The 13,602-nt window shown below is 43.1% G+C and overlaps 1 protein-coding gene across 3 annotated transcripts in view; it reads left to right on the top strand.

The window, feature by feature from the left end:
- The window catches only part of PDE7B (phosphodiesterase 7B), a 562,290-nt gene that overhangs the window by 411,553 nt on the left and 137,135 nt on the right, over positions 1-13,602 (top strand). The window lies entirely within an intron of this gene.

Here is a 13,602-nt window from a genome sequence, read left to right as displayed (position 1 = left end):
TAATGTATGTGTGTGTATACAATGTATGTGTGTGTATATAATGTATGTGTGTGTATATAATGTATGTGTGTGTATATAATGTATAATGTATGTGTGTGTATACAATGTATGTGTGTGTATACAATGTATGTGTGCGTGTGTATAATGTATGTGTGCGTGTATATAATGTATGTGTGTGCATAATGTATGTGTGTGTATACAATGTATGTGTGTGTGTATACAATGTACGTGTGCGTGTGTATAATGTATGTGTGCGTGTATATAATGTATGTGTGTGTATACAATGTATGTGTGCGTGTATATAATGTATGTGTGTGTATATACAGTGTATGTGTGTATATAAATAATAATCTTTATTTTTATATAGCGCTAACATATTCCGCAGTGCTTTACAGTTTGCACACATTATCATCACTGTCCCCGATTGGGCTCACAATCTAGAATTCCTATCAGTATGTCTTTGGAATGTGGGAGGAAACCGGAGTGCCCGGAGGAAACCCACGCAAACACGGAGAGAACATACAAACTCTTTGCAGATGTTGTCCTGGGTGGGATTAGAACCCAGGACCCCAGCGCTGCAAGGCTGTAGTGCTAACCACTGCGCCACCGTGCTGCCCTGATATAAATGTATAATGTGTGTGTGTGTGTGTGTGTGTGTGTGTGTGTGTGTGTGTGTGTGTATATATATAATGTATGTGTGTCTATATATGTGTGTATATAATGTATGTGTGTGTATATATAATATATGTGTGTGCACATAATGTATGTGTGTCTTTATAATGTATGTGTGTATATATATGTATAATGTGTGTGTGTATATATATAATGTATGTGTGTCTATATATGTGTATAATGTATGTATGTGTGTATATATAATGTATGTGTGTATATATAATGTATGTGTGTCTATATATGTGTATAATGTATGCGTGTGTATATAATGTATGTGTGTGTACATAATGTATGTGTGTCTTTATAATGTATGTGTGTATATATATGTATAATGTGTGTGTGTGTGTGTGTGTGTGTATATATATATAATGTTTGTGTCTATATATGTGTATAATGTATGTCTGTATGTGTGTGTATACAATATAATGTATGGGTATATATATTTATTTCACTGTATGGAATAATTGAAAGTTTGCCTTTGTTTTTGGAATATGTTAAAATTGTTCATGGAGCAAAATATAATTACCTTATTTTGTAAATATATTTACATTGTACATATGTGATATGTATATATTATGTATACAGATTTCCTCTACAGCGATATCTATGTATAGGTATAGACTGGACAATGCATTGACACCAACTCTTCTATATTCTCACACTAAACGATCGGTCTCTTGAAGTGTACAGGCATATTCCCTTCCCAATATGAGACAGGGCAACACATTGGAAAATATTGACATTGCATAATTGGAAGTTATTCATATATAATAAATTATATAATTTTTAGTGCTTAAAAATAGTTACATCCATGTTTAAAACTCCCTCACCCTTCCTCCTAGTAAGAAAGGACTGATACTAAATGGTAACTCGTACTTGGACTAGTTATATCAAGTCTTTATATTTCTATTGGTATATTACCAAGTTATGAAAGGGATAGAGAAAATAATAGAAGCAGAGTCAGACAATGCTATAAACATTGAAAAAAATAATAGCAAAACCCTAAAGAATAAAACAAACAAGACTTGTGGTTATACAGTCATGGGCGAGCTTCTTACACCTCTCAACTGGAATTTGGGATTCACTCTTCTTTTGCCATCTGCTTCAAGTCATTGATTTGAAGGGTGCCTTCACCCCATAGCAATTTTAACCCCTTCACCACCTTGGGTTTTTCCGTTTTTCCCAGTGCCATAAAAAAATTCAAAGTGCATGGAAATTGCAAAAAAAGGGCAATTCTACAATTGTTTTTTTTTTCCATGTTCAATAAATGCTAAACTGACCTGCCATTATGATTCTCCAGGTCAATATGAGTTTGTAGATACCAAACATGTCTTGGTTCTTTTTTATTTAAGTGGTGAAAAAAATCTGATTCTACCTGCAGCTGTTAGGGGCACATGTCAGCTGATGAAATGAGCTGACTTAAAAGAAAAGTTGTGGGCTTATCGCCGGAGTCCGCAGCAAACAAGGGGAGGCGATCTTGGATGTACCTATACGTCTAAAGATCGGAAAGGGGGTTAGATCTCTCCACTGGTGATCAATGGGATTTGCATCTGGACTAGTGATGAGCGAATATACTCGTTACTCGAGATTTCTCGAGCATGCTCGGGGGTCCTCCGAGTATTTTTTAGTGCTCGGAGATTTCGTTTTTCTTGCCGCAGCTGAATGATTTACAGCTGTTAGCCAGCATAAGTACATGTGGGGATTCCCTAGCAACCACCACATGTACTTATGCTGGCTAACAGATGTAAATCATTCAGCTGCGGCAAGAAAATCTAAATCTCCGAGCACTAAAAAATACTCGGAGGACCCCCGAGCATGCTCGAGAAATCTCGAGTAACGAGTATATTCGCTCATCACTAATCTGGACCCATTACTCGCCTCTTCAGAACTCTCCATCGCTTTGTTTCCATCCATCTCTGGGTTCTTCTTGAAGTATGTTTGGCATCATTATTCTGCTGGAACACCCATGACCTAGGCTGCAAACCCAGCTTTCTGACACTGGGCACTACATTGAGACCCAAGATCCCATAATCTTCAAATTTCATGATACCTTGCACACAGTCAATGCAGCCAGTGCCAAAGGCAGCAAAACAACCCCAAAACATCTTTGGACCTCAATTATATTTGACTGTAGGTACTGTTATCTGTTCTTTGTAGGCATCATTCCGTTTTCAGTAAACAGTAGAATGATGCGCTTTACCAAAAAGCGCTATCTTGGTCTCATCTATCCATTGGACGCCTTCCCAGAAAGATCTTGGCTTACGTACATATTGGCAAACTGTAGTCTATCTAGTGGGATTCCCCTAGGTCTCCTGCCATAGTGGTTCTTCGCATTCAAATGTTGACGGATGGTTCGCGCAGACACTGATGCACCCTGACCCTGCGGGACAGTTTGAACTTCTTTGGTACTTGATTGATGCTAATTATCCACCATCCAGACCAAACTGGGTTGCAACCTGTAATCAGTTTTTCTCTGCCGTCCATGTTCGGTGAGATTAATTTCGGTGCCCTGAGTTGTCAACATCTTGATTATGTTGGGCACCGTGGACAAAGGAACATCAAGATCTGTGGAAATGGACTTGTAACCTTGATATCAGACTGTTCTCTTCTCTGCTCTCAATGCTTAGTGTGACACACACTGACACACAATGCAAATATTGAGACAACTTCTCCCCTTTTTATCTGGTTTCAGGTGTGATTTTCATACTGTGCACACCTGTTACTTGCCACAGGTGAGGTTGAACAAGCATCATATGCTTGAAACAAAGTTATTTACCCACATTTTTGGAAAGGTGCCAACAATTTTGTCTGGCTCATTTTTGGAGTATTGTACGAAATTATATCCAATTTGCCCTTTTTTCAGTTTTTTGTTGTTGTTCAAATACACACAAAGGCAATAAATGTGTGTATAATAAAACATGTGTAATTGCAATCATTTTGGGGGAGAAATGATTCATTTTCTGAAACAATTTCAAGGGTGCCAACACTTTCTGCCATGACTGTATCTGTCAAAACAATGCTAATTCCAGGCAGTGATGCATTGGAATAGCGGAAATGATGGAATAGTTGTCCTAATCATTGGTGATACTGCAATTCTCTTGTGATGTAGCATCTTTTTTTTACAGTAAGGGGAATTTGGGTGTAAGCACACGTGCATCATATAGAAAATGACTGCATATACTTTGAGATAGGCTGTTTGGCTGTAAGCTGATTTAAGTCAAGTAAAGCCGATCTGTTTGCCCCAAGGTCACAGCAGAGATCTCACACTATTCTGTGGTCACTTTATACTTCATCTTGGTTGTTTTAGTTTTTCAGAATTACGGTATTATCTGTTTAGGTTTCTAGTGATATAGCCAGCTGTTAAAATTACATTGCACATGGCTGGAAGACATACGCAAAATCAAGTTTTCTTCCAAACATTCTGAAAATGTTCTGCATATCTACCCTTCCATCATGGTAATCCAGCATGTGTAATGGATAAAAACATTACAGGTTTTTAGTCTTTACATGTAAAGAAGAATGTGTCAATTACTGGACAAACTGGGCTTTGAAGTGGGGAAATGGCCCAAATATGCTTGTTCAGGCAATTAACGACTAAGATGGGTCACTGCTGCAACCGGTAATTGGCTGAGTGGGCTTTTTCAGCCATTTCTGGTGTGTTAGGACTGGGCCAGGAAGTCAAGACCGGCAATTTAGAGTGAATATTACTTAATAAATATTGATTTTCATCTGCTAGACAATCTCTTTAAGGGTTTATGATGATATATAGTAGCAGAAGTCTTGACAGATTTTTTTACCTTTATAACACAAATTATTTACCCCCCATCCTGTGGTCGTGATCACTACTTAAAATGTCTCCACCTGTAATTACAACCTGACAAATAAGGAGCACAATTTCCTCTGTGTAATAACATGGTAGCAGCATGATTAAATGAGGTTTTTGTTATGGCTTCTAAGGGAAAATAAAAGGAATGATTTATAGAGATAGGAATGCAACTGATTCAGAGGTTTACATTTTGTGATCTGTCTCTTTAGGTCTGTAACCTACATTTATTCCCAATTTCTTTCTGCATTCTTTAAATACCATCGGATATAATTTATTGCCGCTGTCCATCAACATAAAGCACTAGCTGCTCTCTAACATGGCTGGAAATAAGAATCATTCTAGATAATATTATTGCATCTAGTGGCAAATGGCAGTATGATTTCCTTTCAAAATGCAAATTTGATACTGGAAAACATAAAAAGACCCCTGTTTACAGGGTAAGAGACTTGGGAAAAGCACAAATGATGAAAAGCGTACACAGCAAACCATAAGGAACATGCCATTTAATATGTATTGTATTGTTTACAGCACTTGTTCCGATTTGTTGCTCTTAGTATCTTCTACTTTCTATAGAGGCCTTGTGAGGTTTTAAACTTTTTATTTTACCCACAACCAACACACAACTGTGTATTCTAGATTAGCGTATGCTGCTATTTTATCTGCTACGACATGATGTCCATATGTGTGCTTCATAGGGCTTGCTCGAACAAGCGTATAAAATGGCTGACTGAGTGCTAGCTGATGTTTTATCAGATATCACTCAGCCTAGTGTTGTATTATGGGGCAGTGCATATCTGTGATGTTTTATCAGATAGCACTCAGCCCAATGTTATACTATGGGGCAGTGCAGATATGTGATGTTTTATCAAATAGCACTCGGCCCAATGTTATACTATGGGGCAGTGCAGATCTGTGATGTTTTATCAGATAGCACTCAGCCCAATGTTATACTATGGGGCAGTGCAGATCTGTGATGTTTATCAGATAGCACTCAGCCCAATGTTATACTATGGGGCAGTGCAGATCTGTGATGTTTATCAGATAGCACTCAGCCCAATGTTATACTATGGGGCAGTACAGATCTGTGATGTTTATCAGATAGCACTCAGCCCAATGTTATACTATGGGGCAGTGCAGATCTGTGATGTTTATCAGATAGCACTCAGCCCAATGTTAAGGTACTGTCACACTAGACGATATCGCTAGCGATCCGTGACGTTGCAGCGTCCTCGCTAGCGATATCGTCCAGTGTGACAGGCAGCAGCGATCAGGCCCCTGCTGGGAGATCGCTGGTCGGGGAAGAAAGTCCAGAACTTTATTTCGTCGCTGAACTCCCCGTAGACATCGCTGAATCGGCGTGTGTGACACCGAATCAGCGATGTCTTTGCTGGTAACCAGGGTAAACATCGGGTAACTAAGCGCAGGGCCGCGCTTAGTAACCCGATGTTTACCCTGGTTACCATCCTAAAAGTAAAAAAACTAACAGTACATACTTACCTACCGCTGTCTGTCCTCGGCGCTCTGCACTCCTCCTGCTCTGGCTGTGAGCGTCGGTCAGCCGGAAAGCAGAGCGGTGACGTCACCGCTCTGCTTTCTGGCTGCCCGGCGCTCACAGCCAGACCAGAGAAGCAGAGCGCCGAGGACAGACAGCGGAAGGTAAGTATGTAGCGTTTGTTTTTTTACTTTTTAGGATGGTAAACAGGGTAAACATCGGGTTACTAAGCGCGGCCCTGCGCTTAGTTACCCGATGTTTACCCTGGTTACCGGGGACCTCGGGATCGTTGGTCGCTGGAGAGCTGTCTGTGTGACAGCTCTCCAGCTACCAAACAGCGACGCTGCAGCGATCCGGATCGTTGTCGGTATCGCTGCAGCGTCGCTATGTGTGACGGTACCTTTATACTATGGGGCAGTGCAGATCTGTGATGTTTATCAGATAGCACTCGGCCAAATGTTATACTATGGGGCAGTGCAGATCTTTGATGTTTATCAGATAGCACTCAGCCCAATGTTATACTATGGGGCAGTACAGATCTGTGATGTTTATCAGATAGCACTCAGCCCAATGTTATACTATGGGGCAGTGCAGATCTGTGATGTTTATCAGATAGCACTCAGCCCAATGTTATACTATGGGGCAGTGCAGATCTGTGATGTTTATCAGATAGCACTCGGCCAAATGTTAAACATCACAGATCTCCACTGCCCCATAGTATAACATTTGGCTGAGTGCTATCTGATAAACATCACAGATCTGCACTGCCCCATAGTATATCAGATAGCACTCGGCCCAATGTTATACTATGGGGCAGTGCAGATCTGTGATGTTTATTAGATAGCACTCAGCCGAATGTTATATATGGGGCAGTACAGATCTGTGATGTTTATCAGATAGCACTCAGCCCAGTGTTATACTATGGGGCAGTGCAGATCTGTGATGTTTATCGGCTAGCACTCAGCCCAATGTTATACTGTGGGGCAGTGCAGATCAGTGATGTTTATCAGATAGCACTCAGCCGAATGTTATATATAGGACAGTGCAGATCTGTGATGTTTATCATATAGCACTCGGCCCAATGTTATACTATGGGGCAGTGCAGATCTGTGATGTTTGTGAGATAGCACTCAGCCCAATGTTATACTATGGGGCAGTACAGATCTGTGATGTTTATCAGATAGGACTCAGACCAATGTTATACTATGGGGCAGTGCAGATATGTGATGTTTATCATATAGCACTCGGCCCAATGTTATACTATGGGGCAGTGCAGATCTGTGATGTTTATCAGATAGCACTCGGCCCAATGTTATACTATGGAGCAGTGCAGATCTGTGATGTTTATCAGATTTCACTCAGCCCAATGTTATACTGTGGGGCAGTGCAGATCTGTGATGTGTTATCAGATAGTACTCAGCCCAATGTGTACTATGGGGCAGTACAGATCTGTTATGTTTTATCAGATAGCACTCAGCCGAATGTTATACTATGGGGCAGTGCAGATCTGTGATGTTTATCAGATAGCACTCAGCCCAATGTTATACTATGGGTCAGTGCAGATCTGTGATGTTTATCAGATAGCACTCAGCCCAATGTTATACTATGGGGCAGTGCAGATTTGTGATGTTTATCAGATAGCACTCGGCCCAATGTTATACTATGGGGCAGTGCAGATCTGTGATGTTTTATCAGATAGCACTCAGCCGAATGTTATACTATGGGGCAGTGCAGATCTGTGATGTTTATCAGATAGCACTCAGCCCAATGTTATACTATGGGGCAGTGCAGATCTGTGATGTTTATCAGATAGCACTCAGCCAAATGTTATACTATGGGTCAGTGCAGATCTGTGATGTTTATCAGATAGCACTCAGCCCAATGTTATACTATGGGTCAGTGCAGATCTGTGATGTTTATCAGATAGCACTCAGCCCAATGTTATACTATGGGGCAGTGCAGATTTGTGATGTTTATCAGATAGCACTCGGCCCAATGTTATACTATGGGGCAGTAGAGATCTGTGATGTTTCTCAGATAGCACTCGGCCCAATGTTATACTATGGGGCAGTGCAGATCTGTGATGTTTATCAGATAGCACTGGGCCCAATGTTATAATATGGGGCAGTACAGATCTGTGATGTTTATCAGATAGCACTTGGCCCAATGTTATACTATGGGGCAGTGCAGATCTATGATGTTTATCAGATAGCACTCAGCCCAATGTTATACTATGGGGCAGTGCAGATCTGTGATGTTTCTCAGATAGCACTGGGCCCAATGTTATAATATGGGGCAATGCAGATCTGTGATGTTTCCCAGATAGCACTCGGCCCTATGTTATACTATGGGGCAGTGCAGATCTGTGATGTTTCCCAGATAGCACTCGGCCCAATGTTATATATGGGGCAGTGCAGATCTGTGATGTTTATCAGATAGCACTCGGCCCAATGTTATACTATGGGGCAGTTCAGATCTGTGATGTTTCCCAGATAGCACTCGGCCCAATGTTATACTATGGGGCAGTGCAGATCTGTGATGTTTATCAGATAGCACTGGGCCCAATGTTATAATATGGGGCAGTACAAATCTGTGATGTTTCTCAGATAGCACTCGGCCCAATGTTATACTATGGGGCAGTACAGATCTGTCATGTTTATCAGATAGCACTCGGCCCAATGTTATACTGTGGGGCAGTGCAGATCTGTGATGTTTATCAGATAGCACTGGGCCCAATGTTATAATATGGGGCAATGCAGATCTGTGATGTTTCCCAGATAGCACTCGGCCCTATGTTATACTATGGGGTAGTGCAGATCTGTGATGTTTCCCAGATAGCACTCGGCCCAATGTTATTCTATGGAGCAGTGCAGATTTGTAATGTTTATCAGATAGCACTCGGCCCAATGTTATACTATGGGGCAGTGCAGATCTGTGATGTTTCTCAGATAGCACTCAGCCCAATGTTATATATGGGGCAGTGCAGATCTGTGATGTTTATCAGATAGCACTCAGCCCAATGTTATACCATGGGGCAGTGCAGATCTGTGATGTTTATCAGATAGCACTCGGCCCAATGTTATACTATGGGGCAGTTCAGATCTGTGATGTTTCCCAGATAGCACTCGGCCCAATGTTATACTATGGTGCAGTGCAGCTCTGTGATGTTTATCAGATAGCACTGGGCCCAATGTTATAATATGGGGCAGTACAAATCTGTGATGTTTCTCAGATAGCACTCGGCCCAATGTTATACTATGGGGCAGTACAGATCTGTCATGTTTATCACATAGCACTCAGCCCAATGTTATACTGTGGGGCAGTGCAGATCTGTGATGTTTATCAGATAGCACTGGGCCCAATGTTATAATATGGGGCAGTACAGATCTGTGATGTTTATCAGATAGCACTCGGCCCAATGTTATACTATGGGGCAGTGCAGATCTGTGATGTTTATCAGATAGCACTCAGCCCAATGTTATACTATGGGGCAGTGCAGATCTGTGATGTTTCTCAGATAGCACTGGGCCCAATGTTATAATATGGGGCAATGCAGATCTGTGATGTTTCCCAGATAGCACTCGGCCCTATGTTATACTATGGGGTAGTGCAGATCTGTGATGTTTCCCAGATAGCACTCGGCCCAATGTTATACTATGGAGCAGTGCAGATTTGTAATGTTTATCAGATAGCACTCGGCCCAATGTTATACTATGGGGCAGTGCAGATCTGTGATGTTTCTCAGATAGCACTCAGCCCAATGTTATATATGGGGCAGTGCAGATCTGTGATGTTTATCAGATAGCACTCAGCCCAATGTTATACTATGGGGCAGTGCAGATCTGTGATGTTTATCAGATAGCACTCAGCCCAATGTTATACTATGGGGCAGTTCAGATCTGTGATGTTTCCCAGATAGCACTCAGCCCAATGTTATATATGGGGCAGTGCAGATCTGTGATGTTTATCAGATAGCACTCAGCCCAATGTTATACTATGGGGCAGTGCAGATCTGTGATGTTTATCAGATAGCACTGGGCCCAATGTTATAATATGGGGCAGTACAAATCTGTGATGTTTCTCAGATAGCACTCGGCCCAATGTTATACTATGGGGCAGTACAGATCTGTCATGTTTATCAGATAGCACTCGGCCCAATGTTATACTGTGGGGCAGTGCAGATCTGTGATGTTTATCAGATAGCACTGGGCCCAATGTTATAATATGGGGCAATGCAGATCTGTGATGTTTCCCAGATAGCACTCGGCCCTATGTTATACTATGGGGTAGTGCAGATCTGTGATGTTTCCCAGATAGCACTCGGCCCAATGTTATTCTATGGAGCAGTGCAGATTTGTAATGTTTATCAGATAGCACTCGGCCCAATGTTATACTATGGGGCAGTGCAGATCTGTGATGTTTCTCAGATAGCACTCAGCCCAATGTTATATATGGGGCAGTGCAGATCTGTGATGTTTATCAGATAGCACTCAGCCCAATGTTATACCATGGGGCAGTGCAGATCTGTGATGTTTATCAGATAGCACTCGGCCCAATGTTATACTATGGGGCAGTTCAGATCTGTGATGTTTCCCAGATAGCACTCGGCCCAATGTTATACTATGGTGCAGTGCAGCTCTGTGATGTTTATCAGATAGCACTGGGCCCAATGTTATAATATGGGGCAGTACAAATCTGTGATGTTTCTCAGATAGCACTCGGCCCAATGTTATACTATGGGGCAGTACAGATCTGTCATGTTTATCACATAGCACTCAGCCCAATGTTATACTGTGGGGCAGTGCAGATCTGTGATGTTTATCAGATAGCACTGGGCCCAATGTTATAATATGGGGCAGTACAGATCTGTGATGTTTATCAGATAGCACTCGGCCCAATGTTATACTATGGGGCAGTGCAGATCTGTGATGTTTATCAGATAGCACTCAGCCCAATGTTATACTATGGGGCAGTGCAGATCTGTGATGTTTCTCAGATAGCACTGGGCCCAATGTTATAATATGGGGCAATGCAGATCTGTGATGTTTCCCAGATAGCACTCGGCCCTATGTTATACTATGGGGTAGTGCAGATCTGTGATGTTTCCCAGATAGCACTCGGCCCAATGTTATACTATGGAGCAGTGCAGATTTGTAATGTTTATCAGATAGCACTCGGCCCAATGTTATACTATGGGGCAGTGCAGATCTGTGATGTTTCTCAGATAGCACTCAGCCCAATGTTATATATGGGGCAGTGCAGATCTGTGATGTTTATCAGATAGCACTCAGCCCAATGTTATACTATGGGGCAGTGCAGATCTGTGATGTTTATCAGATAGCACTCAGCCCAATGTTATACTATGGGGCAGTTCAGATCTGTGATGTTTCCCAGATAGCACTCAGCCCAATGTTATACTATGGGGCAGTGCAGCTCTGTGATGTTTATCAGATAGCACTGGGCCCAATGTTATAATATGGGGCAGTACAAATCTGTGATGTTTCTCAGATAGCACTCGGCCCAATGTTATACTATGGGGCAGTGCAGATCTGTGATGTTTCCCAGATAGCACTCGGCCCAATGTTATACTATGGGGCAGTGCAGATCTGTCATGTTTATCAGATAGCACTCGGCCCAATGTTATACTGTGGGGCAGTGCAGATCTGTGATGTTTATCAGATAGCACTGGGCCCAATGTTATAATATGGGGCAGTACAGATCTGTGATGTTTATCAGATAGCACTCGGCCCAATGTTATACTATGGGGCAGTGCAGATCTGTGATGTTTATCAGATAGCACTCAGCCCAATGTTATACTATGGGGCAGTGCAGATCTGTGATGTTTCTCAGATAGCACTGGGCCCAATGTTATAATATGGGGCAATGCAGATCTGTGATGTTTCCCAGATACCGTGTTTCCCCGAAAGTAAGGCCCTGTCTTACATTAATTTTACCCCCAAAAGTCCCACCCTGCCTTACTTTCGGGGGAGGCCTTACATTGGGGAAAAAAAATGACAATTTTTTTTAACAATAAAATTAACATTTATTAACAGGCTGAACAGTATGGTCAAACAAATAATCAAACAAATGTCTCAAGAATATCTTGTTTGCAGAATTCCGCAAGATTCTTGCCCCGAGATTCCTCCACTATCCCTTTTTTGTACTCCACAGAGTAGCATTTTCTTTTACCGGGACCGGAAGAGCTCATCTGGGGGTAAAAATATACGGTATCAGCATTGTTTCTGGTTCCGTATCTGTTTTACAGTACGGTACTTTACATTACGGTAGACTGTTCAACAAGCAAGCAATCCCTGCAGCTTCCCCATTGTTGTACAGTCCGACATCCCTCCCCATACAGTATCCCTGCAGCCTCCCCATTGTTGTACGGTACAGTACGGCATCCCCTGCAGCCTCCCCATTGTAGTACAGTCCGGCAACCCTCCCCATACAGTATCCCTGCAGCCTACCCATTGTTGTATGGTACAGTACGGCATCCCCTGGTGCCTCCCCATTGTTTGAGAGTCCGGCATCCACCCCATCCTCCCCCCTGCAGCATCCCCATTGTTTGAGAGTCCGGCATCCACCCCATCCTCCCCCCTGCAGCATCCCCATTGTTTGAGAGTCCGGCATCCACCCCATCCTCCCTCCTGCAGCCTCCCCATACAGTGGTTCTGCCCCCCACTCTGCCACCACACACACTGACACATACGGTACCGGTACAGCCCCACACGGCACCCACACACATATCGTACCGGTACCGTACACACACTGACACATACAGCCCCATACGGCACCCATACACATACCGTACACACACGCACACACAGAGAGAGTTTCGGAACTTAACGTTACTTTCCTTCTGTTTCGATCTCCTCTGCGGTGCCGGGCTGACGATTCGGATGCCGGGGAAGCTGGACCAATCGGAGCGAGCCTGCAGGCGGTGACGTCGCAGCTGATTCGGCCAATCAGCTGCGAGCCGGCTTACTGCCAATCACAGCTCGAGCTGATGGCCAGCAGGGACTAGGGAGCCTGTGACGAACAGGCTGATCGGCCAATCAGCCTTACATTCCCCGGGCCCCCCCCCCCTCCCGCTACCCTGCCTTACAATCGGGGGGTGCCCTACATTGGCGGACCCCCCGAAACCCCCCACCCTGCCTTACTTTCGGGGGGGTCTTACTTTCGGGGAAACACGGTAGCACTCGGCCCTATGTAATACTATGGGGTAGTGCAGATCTGTGATGTTTCCCAGATAGCACTCGGCCCAATGTTATACTATGGAGCAGTGTAGATTTGGAATGTTTATCAGATAGCACTCGGCCCAATGTTATACTATGGGGCAGTGCAGATCTGTGATGTTTCTCAGATAGCACTCAGCCCAATGTTATACTATGGGGCAGTTCAGATCTGTGATGTTTCCCAGATAGCACTCGGCCCAATGTTATACTATGGGGCAGTGCAGATCTGTGATGTTTATCAGATAGCACTCAGCCCAATGTTATACTATGGGGCAGTTCAGATCTGTGATGTTTCCCAGATAGCACTCAGCCCAATGTTATACTATGGGGCAGTGCAGCTCTGTGATGTTTATCAGATAGCACTGGGCCCAATGTTA

Source organism: Ranitomeya imitator, chromosome 5 (genome assembly GCF_032444005.1).
Source record: "Ranitomeya imitator isolate aRanImi1 chromosome 5, aRanImi1.pri, whole genome shotgun sequence".
In the NCBI taxonomy this organism is placed as follows: Eukaryota; Metazoa; Chordata; class Amphibia; order Anura; family Dendrobatidae; genus Ranitomeya; species Ranitomeya imitator.
Note: the sequence above shows the minus strand (reverse complement) of the source record. Positions and strands in the feature narration are given on the sequence as shown.